This window comes from Gallus gallus, chromosome 2, assembly GCF_016699485.2.
Source record: "Gallus gallus isolate bGalGal1 chromosome 2, bGalGal1.mat.broiler.GRCg7b, whole genome shotgun sequence".
Lineage (NCBI taxonomy): Eukaryota > Metazoa > Chordata > Aves > Galliformes > Phasianidae > Gallus > Gallus gallus.
In genome coordinates, this window is record NC_052533.1 from 6,055,603 (window position 1) to 6,064,237 (window position 8,635).

General features: G+C 44.5%; 1 protein-coding gene across 1 annotated transcript in view; it reads right to left on the bottom strand.

The window, feature by feature from the left end:
• Positions 1-547: 547 nt before the first annotated feature.
• The window catches only part of XYLB (xylulokinase), a 141,316-nt gene continuing 133,228 nt past the window's right edge, over positions 548-8,635 (bottom strand). Inside the window, exon 23 of the transcript XR_005857094.2 lies at positions 548-1,008. The gene's annotated coding sequence lies outside the window, so the exon portion shown is untranslated. The remainder of the gene's footprint in view (positions 1,009-8,635) is intronic.

The following is an 8,635-nucleotide window of genomic DNA, read 5'->3' on the forward strand; positions in this document are numbered from 1 at the left end:
TATTCATAGGAATGGATAATGAACTATGTAAATACCCTAGCTCAGCATTTAAATACTAGGCAGAATTGCTTTGCGTTTAATTAGCGACTACTTAGTGGGCGGGAGGGAGGGTGTAAGGTAATTGCAGTAGCCTTAACATATCAACAGAGATTGCTCAGGAATTGCATTTTGGCCATTCTACCCATGCTAAGATAGAAAGGATGGACAGACCAGGGAATGTGAGGGGGCTAGTCCTTGCCCCCTGCTTTCTGGCCAGGTTCGTAGGAGTTCCCTTTCTTCCAAGGTAGAGAACCACAGGTGGAAGTTTGTGCTACACAAATTTTCCTCATTTATATCCATGCCCATAATGTGACCATTCATATCAGCAGTGTACCACAACTAGCATTTTCCATAGAACTGTTCTAAAACAAGGTAACATTTATCAAGCAGTTTCTTCTTTCTTTATCCATCTCCTACTAGGTTTCAACATAAGTCTCTGTGACTTTATGGGAATTTTTTTCAATAAGCATATCTTTAAAATTCAATACAAAAATTTTTGGACAAGTGCTTGATTTCCTCATTAATTTTTATTAAAAAAAAATAATCTTGTAAGTGTTTACCAACCCATTCAGTCTTTTTCAGCAGCAGAAATGAAAAAAAATCAGCTCTTCAACTGTAACCTATGTGCAGCCACAGTTGAGCTGATGTCATGTTCACCCTTCATCTGAAACAAATATCCACCAGCACACTGTTATCGAAGTGTGGAGGAAAGAGCCAGGAGCTCCTTTCTTGGTATTTTGGGGCCTTACAGCCACATTTGGAAGCAGAAAAAGGAGATGAAGTCAGAATGTCATACCTTCAGCACAGCTCTCTCAGGAAATTCAGCAGTGGGCAGGAACTCATCAGTGGTGTTTATCCAAAAATTGTCATGGACAATACACAGAAATGTCCCTTTCAGGCAGCAAGGGACATCCGTCAGCTTTGGGGCATGAAATTTAGTGTCTTAGCATTGTGTTCATGGTGTGAAACCTGGAGATGGGCAAAGAAATCCTTTCTCATCCCGAGCATCCCACTCTCTCAATTCAACATAAGACACTAGTTGATAAAATGCTGGGACAGTAATAGGGATAAATATGCGTGTCCTACAACCAAGTTGTAAGTAGGTTTCCACGACACTTACTTCAGTAATGAGAGGTTTCATTTCAGCATTTTGCTTCCTGAACAGTCCCCCCAAAATCCTCATAATGCTCACAGTACAAGGTTCTACATGGACTAATAACCTCATTCAAGGACATTGGTAGCTTAAATATCTCATCTAGTATCTTTTAGGGATCGGGAGACAAGAAATGCCATCCTTCCAGCATGACACAATGGGAAGGAGAGCATTATGTTAAAGCAGCACATTGGACTCAGTGGAGAGCAGTATTACTGCCAAGTATCACAGCTCAACCTGGAGACAGACCACTTTTGTTTTAAATCTCTTTGGCTATACTTCCTTTGAGATGATGCAATCCTCAAAGCAAATTAACATACATAGGAATCTCCATTGCATTGGAATATGTCATCAGAAATAACTTTTTTAAATAGTGTTCTACCAGGGCTATGACAGAGTTAGCAAGTCATCTGAATACAGAGACGTTGCTACCTTGCAGAACCTTCAGCAGTGCCAGAAACCCAGACCCTGTGAACAGTTTTGAGTCTTCACTGTTCTTTAAATGTCCTCAAAATAAAAGTAAAAAAAGAAAGAGCATTAAAAAAAAAAAGTGTTGATTGCAAGCTAATCTGAACTGAAGATAACTCTTGTTTTTCCCCTGCTTACATTGATTCTGCAGTACACTTATAGCACAAGAAGGATTTAAGTCCATGGCCTTTAAAGAGGTTTGAAGATGTGTTTTTTTTTTTTTGTTCCTGGAAATCCCTATCTTTCCTCTATTCCACTGTTACAGAAGAAACCACAGATAATCCTCTGCTTAGGGCTCTGGTGTGAGATTTAGCAGACCTGAGTTCACTTCTCACAGTGCTACATGTGTTCTGGGTCACCTTTGGCAAGTCATCTTGACTACCTCTTAAAAGCTGCTTTCAACAGGAGAATCTCTCTGAAGACCTGAGCTGCAGCCAATGCCTCAGTTGCTCATATCCCAGTGCTGTCATAGAATCATTGAATCATAGAATGGATTGTGTTGGAAAGGACCTCAAAGATCATCTAGTTCCAACCCTCTGCTATGGGCAGGCTTACCAGCCACTACATGAGACACTAAATGAGGGTTCCCAGGGCCCCATCCAACCTGGCCTTGAACACCTCTTGGGTTGCGTCATCCACAACTTATCTGGGTAGCTTGTGCCAGGGCCTCACCAGTTTCAACTTTCTGTGGCTGCAAAAAGTATAATTACATGACAGCAAGGAAAAAACAAGGGGGAAAGGATTATGGTGCTCAGTAGAAATCTCAGTGGTCAGGTGAGAAGTAACCCAATGGAGATTCTAGTGGTTGATGTAGACTTTGAAAGCATCAGCATGAAGAAAAAAGTAGACGTGAGTTGTCAGCTCATGCCTCTGGTTTGTGCCTAATAGACTCTCTCCAGAGTTTCCTTAAACAGGACAAACTACTTCCCAGCAAGCAGCCAAAATGGTTGTTTTTCCTCCTGATATTGATTACTCTCTCTGGAGTTAGGGGAGGAGTCATCGTATCCAAAAGAAATTAGATGGAAGTCGGAATGTGTTGGCAACAGAGCTGTAAGAAATTAGGAAAATCTGCCTGGGGAAACACGTTGGCTTGTATTTGTTCTTAGAAAGGTCATCAAGATTAGGAGTCTTGGGAGAGCTTCGTTAAACTTGGTAGAAACACATTACAAGCAGCAAAATTAATTTGGGCAGCAAGAAATTAAACATGCATCGAAGTCAGTCAAGAAGGCACCAAGGGGGAGATGTTGGCACAATGTACCCTGGGTGCAGAGGTGTAAGAAATGAAGGTCAGAAAGATCTCCATCATGTGAGATAATGAGGTGCACCCTCACTGCGGATCAGCAGCCAAAGGAGCACAGACCTTCCCAATAGTTTGGACCAGGTGTGCACTGCTAGATTGGACATCAAGGGTCAAGAGCAGCTGCAAACTGATCTTGCTAAGGCATAAAGCAGTGTTTGTGGAGGACAAATCTCTCTCCCAGAGTGGACTGTTTGGAAGCAGAGCTGCAGCAAGTTGGTCAGGATATGAGTCTTACAAAGGGCAATTCACTGATGAGCAGACACAGTGAAATCTCCTCTGCTGGAGAGGTTCTGGCTGTACATTAGGAAAAGTTTCTTCTCCAAAAGAGTGGAAATGCACTGGCACAGCGAGGCAGTGGAGTCACTGTCCTTGGAGGTGTTCAAGAACTGAGGAGATGTGGCACTGAGGGACATGTTCAGTGGGCACAGTGGGGTGGGTTGGGGTTGGACTTGGTGATCTCAGTGGTCTTTTCCAAGCTTAATGATTCCGTGATTCTGTGACATCTCACAACACACAGAAGGGTCTTAAATAAAGTTCTTGTGCATCCAAGCCAGGTGTCTTACATGTGTTATTGCTTAGTTAACAGGAGTTGTTATCCACATATCTTTTTCTTACTTTGCAACATCGGTAGCTTGGGAAACTCACCCTTCCAAAGTTTCACTGATAGGTATCTGTTCTGGGAATCGCGTGCTTTTGAAAGATGAGTGTTTTCTGAGTGGAGATTTCTTTGGAAGGTTCCCACTCATAACAATAATGGAGAAGAAACTGTGATTTTTTATTGCATAGATCCACTTTGTCCCTTCAGAGAGAACCTGTGAAGAGCCATCCTTCTCCTAAGTTTTCACTGCAAAGTGATCCAGGACTGAAACCTTGGATCAGTGCCCCACTGTGCATTATTAAGGCCCCATTTCAGCTGGATTTCAGCTTTGCTGCCTAAACCTATGGCAGCTTCATTGTCCTTAGTGGAGCTTAAAGCAGTAAAATATAAGAATAGAAAACGACTTGTTCCTGAGTCTTTGATTTGTTCCTGACCATTTCCTGATGGGACTATCAGTTATAAATAGAATTTTCCTACCAGAAAATAACAAAAAGACCTCTTCTCCCTAAGCAGGGCAGGATAAGACTTTCTGCTTATCCTAGGGCAGGAGCAGGGTGGCACAGGGTGACTGACACCAGTCAAGCTGTGAGCCATGGCCCCGTGATGCTCTAACAAAAGGTATATGTCCCCTCTTTTCCTCTTTGTGATTTCTAGCACTACCTAAAATGAGCTTGACACCAAAGAGGTGTGAGACAGCGGATCAGAGTGGAAGCTAATTTAGAACAATTTGGGTCTGCTTTCTGCATATTCAGAAGAAAAGAAAGAAGAGGAGAGGAGAGGAGAGGAGAGGAGAGGAGAGGAGAGGAGAGGAGAGGAGAGGAGAGGAGAGGAGAGGAGAGGAGAGGAGAGGAGAGGAGAGGAGAGGAGAGGAGAGGAGAGGAGAGGAGAGGAGAGGAGAGGAGAGGAGAGGAGAGGAGAGGAGAGGAGAGAAGAGAAGAGAAGAGAAGAGAAGAGAAGAGAAGAGAAGAGAAGAGAAGAGAAGAGAAGAGAAGAGAAGAGAAGAGAAGAGAAGAGAAGAGAAGAGAAGAGAAGAGAAGAGAAGAGAAGAGAAGAGAAGAGAAGAGAAGAGAAGAGAAGAGAAGAGAAGAAGAAAAAAGGAAAGGAAAGGAAAGGAAAGGAAAGGAAAGGAAAGGAAAGGAAAGGAAAGGAAAGGAAAGGAAAGGAAAGGAAAGGAAAGGAAAGGAAAGGAAAGGAAAGGAAAGGAAAGGAAAGGAAAGGAAAGGAAAGGAAAGGAAAGGAAAGGAAAGGAAAGGAAAGGAAAGGAAAGGAAAGGAAAGGAAAGGAAAGGAAAGGAAAGGAAAGGAAAGGAAAGGAAAGGAAAGGAAAGGAAAGGAAAGGAAAGGAAAGGAAAGGAAGGAAAGGAAAGGAAAGGAAAGGAAAGGAAAGGAAAGGAAAGAAAAGGAAAGAAAAGGAAAGAAAAGGAAAGAAAAGAAGAGGGGCTGATCTTGGCTTGTTAGAGTTTACAATTACTACAAATCACCTCACCCATTTCATTACAGGCAAGGCACTAGCATCTCAGTACCCTCTCCACCACTCAGTGGGATCACAGAGCTCTTCTACCTTGCATTTTGAGATTCACATTGCCAGAAATGAACAGTGGCACAACATGGTGAAGGTCTGCACGTGCGTTCCAGACTTAATGGCTTCTTCTAAAGAGATGCCAGCTCTCTGTGTGGATAACTCAGTTAACTCTTCAAATGCTTTTTGTTCATCTTCACCACCCATAGGCATGGAAAATGATGCCTGTAGCATGCATGGTTAGGAAAAGCACTAAAACTCCTTCCTTCCAGGGGATCCACAAGGGGCAAGGGGGTCTGCCCTCTGCTTTGCAGGACACCCTGAAACTCAAGCTGTGCAGTGATGGGGGGGGATGTTTTCCTGCATGGTTCCTCCTTGAAAAGCAGCTGCGCTGCTACAGGATGATAAGGGAGAAGAAAACACAGGTACCTTTGTTTAGAAAAGAGAACAAACAAGGAAAAAATGTTTTCAAAAGTAAATTCTGTCATGAAAGAGGAACATAATTAATGACCCTTTATATGGCACTGAATATGGAGAGTAAAGGAGCACCCTCTGATCTTCAGACTTTTGTGTTTATTTCTCTCTTTTGCTCTTGCTGGGGGACAAGGGCTGAGATTCCCAACAAGCAGGCCCTCTCACAATAGCAGGTAATTAGTCAAGGGGCCCGAAGGGATCGAATCTTGTCAAGGGAAACTCATTTATGCAGTCAGGTGATTAAGCCACATGATTGCAGCCGAACACCAGGGTGGCCTATTGAGACACAACGGCACGCTTGTCACATGCCCTCCGTGGCACTGAGAAATCGCTATTTTCAGACATCCCACAAGGCATCAGGAAGCGCAGCAAATGAGTTTGGGTACCCAAATGGGCAGCTGGGATAGAGGTGGGATGGGGGACGCTGCCTGCTGCAGACCCTGCCTGGGAGGGGGACAGGGCTCAAGCAGCAATGGTGATGCTGTGATGCTTCTCAGAGCATAACACATCTCGCCTTGAGAGCCCTTTCCCTGGGAGGATAGCTGGTCTGTTTATAAATATTACCTATAAATAAACCTCTCACTACCCCACATGAGCTACCCGAGTGCTATAATTAGGGCTGTGATGAATCCACATTGTTACGGATGCACTGGACAGCGAATATCAAGCCTTAAATTTCTGATGATGCCAAATGTGAGTGTGGCAGATCAGACACCCTATGCCATTTGTTGAAAATAAATGCCTTATTTATGTTGCCCTGGCTGTAATATCTATCCCCCAGGCTGCTATTATAACTAACACGAGTTTTCTCGGATAGCTGAGCAGGAGACAAAGATCTTCAGGGAGGCAAGAATGTCATGGGAGAGGCAGGATTAGGAGCGTGCTTTACTCAGTTATTTTCAAAGCCTGTGATGTTTAGCCCTTTATTATCTTCCCAAGAGTAGCACAGTTTCCCTCTGCTTCTAGACACTGAGGTACGACCATCTGCTTTTGCAGCGTGATTCCCTGTATGCAGAAAGAAGTTCTCTGGAAGTGGAAGGATATTCTGTCATTCACAGTCGCAGATATAATGCTTATTGTCCCATGATGTTCATCAGTGCACACCTGGTGGTCCATCTCTACCACCTGTGTCCAGGTTAACCCAGCACTAGTACATCCAGAACTGGTTGACCCAAGCTGTGTTGTGGAAGGCTCTGGCAGTGGGAGAGCAAGGACCCAAAGCCCTATCCATGCAGGCTGGATGAAGGAAAACTCAAGCTGCTCCCAAAGATCCATGGAGGTGTTGAACTCAACCCACCAACTGCACGTGGCAAAGAACAAGGCCAGAAGAGTCAGGAGTATTGGTACAGCTTGCAGCTGCCCACAGGTCCAAGCATCATTTCACAATGCAGACACCTGCCTTGAGCTTTGCCCTGGGGCAGAAATCAGGGTAATTTTGAATACTTTCTAGTAGGCACCCTGAGCTTTTACCTGCTGACATCAGGAGCCAAAGCTGCAGCATCAAATGGGGAGTGAGAATTCATGATGCAGGCACCTTCCCACTGTGTTCTAAGGAGACATTCCTCTGAGGTAATTTAAAACTCAAGGCTGATTATTCATTGCTTTGGGAACCATCCCAATTAAAACAGTCTATCTGAAGCTAAGCCTTGAGCTTAAAGCCTTTCCATCTGGGGCCATGGCATGAGTTCTTCCTTGCAAACACAGGTCCCTGTGAAGCATTCCTGGCCAGGGAAAAGTACTGCTAATACAGTCATAAAGATGGTGAAAGCCAGGGTTGAAGTTGCCTGTGCCTTTGTGTCTGCAAAACATCTAACTGCATGCATAAGCACCTTGTTTGCACAGGCAAATATGGATTTAGCATGCACAGCCTGGCTCCGTGAAGTAATTTTACAGTCAGTATGTACGTGCCAACCTCTGAAGATTTGTCCTCAAACATCCTTTGGATTCCAGAGTTTATCCATTCAGGAGTCAAAGCAACTTCTGCATTCACACTTGTCATGAAGAGCCTTCCTGGTAGAAATTAGGCAGGGTAAATGTTGTCCTTTCCTTGGGAAACCTTAGAACTGGAAATGCTGGGTCATACAGGAGGTCCACGCAGCCTTCGGGCATAAAGGGATAAAACGTTGCTCTGACACAAAGGCAGGCCCAGCAGCTTTTCGGAGCTGAGCTAAAGTCCTACTCACCAGCCTGAGGCTCTGCTGCCAGCCTGAGGTATGCAGGTATTCAGCGAGACATGCAGAAACATAGGGGACTGAGAGCCATGGGGAACAGCAGGTCAGGCTGAGGGCATGGGGAAAGCTTTCTCCATCACTCATTTTTAGTACCCCTTGTCATGCATAAGCATCCCCTTACTGCTGTGATAAGTCCCCAGAGGCCAAGAGAGGCCAGGGCATCAGGTGAGTATTTAAGGTAGACCTATGGTATGTTTTCTTGACTCTTCTGTCCTCTATAATCTCCCCGCTCCTTTCCATAACCTTTTCCCCTCTGTCACCATCCTCTGTCCCATGGGACTCACCAGAAATGCTGTAGGATGCATTTCTTCACCTCTCTCCCTATTTTCCCAACTGCCTCAAAGATTCAGAGATCAAGAACTCCAAATGCAGCTCAAACCAACTTTGCAACAACACTGCCAAGCCAAAGGAGGCTATTGGGTAACCAAAGCCCAGCTCTGGGAGCAATGTTTTAACCACCTACTTCTCTGCAAGGAGACATTGGTCTTCAACATATAATTCAGTTATTCAACAGATTATTCAAATTCAACCATTCAGAATACCCCCCCCCATATAGATCTCCGTTCTCAACTGCCAGAGCCGACGCACTCCAGTCTTGAGGCATCTGGAGATGGTTTGATTTCCAAAAGGGTGCCAAACACCTCTGCTGGGACAGGGCTTCTAACAGCCCATCCTAAAATTCACGGTGCCCCAAAATCACTGCCCTTTTGTGGACCACATTTTCCATAGCTCTTCTTGAGTCAACCACACAGCTTGCAGCAAATGATCTGGATGAAACCAGCACATTTTCCTCCTTCTCTTGAAGATCATACAGCCCGTGTTCAAATTGCGGCTGGTGGGAGTTTCTGTGTTTA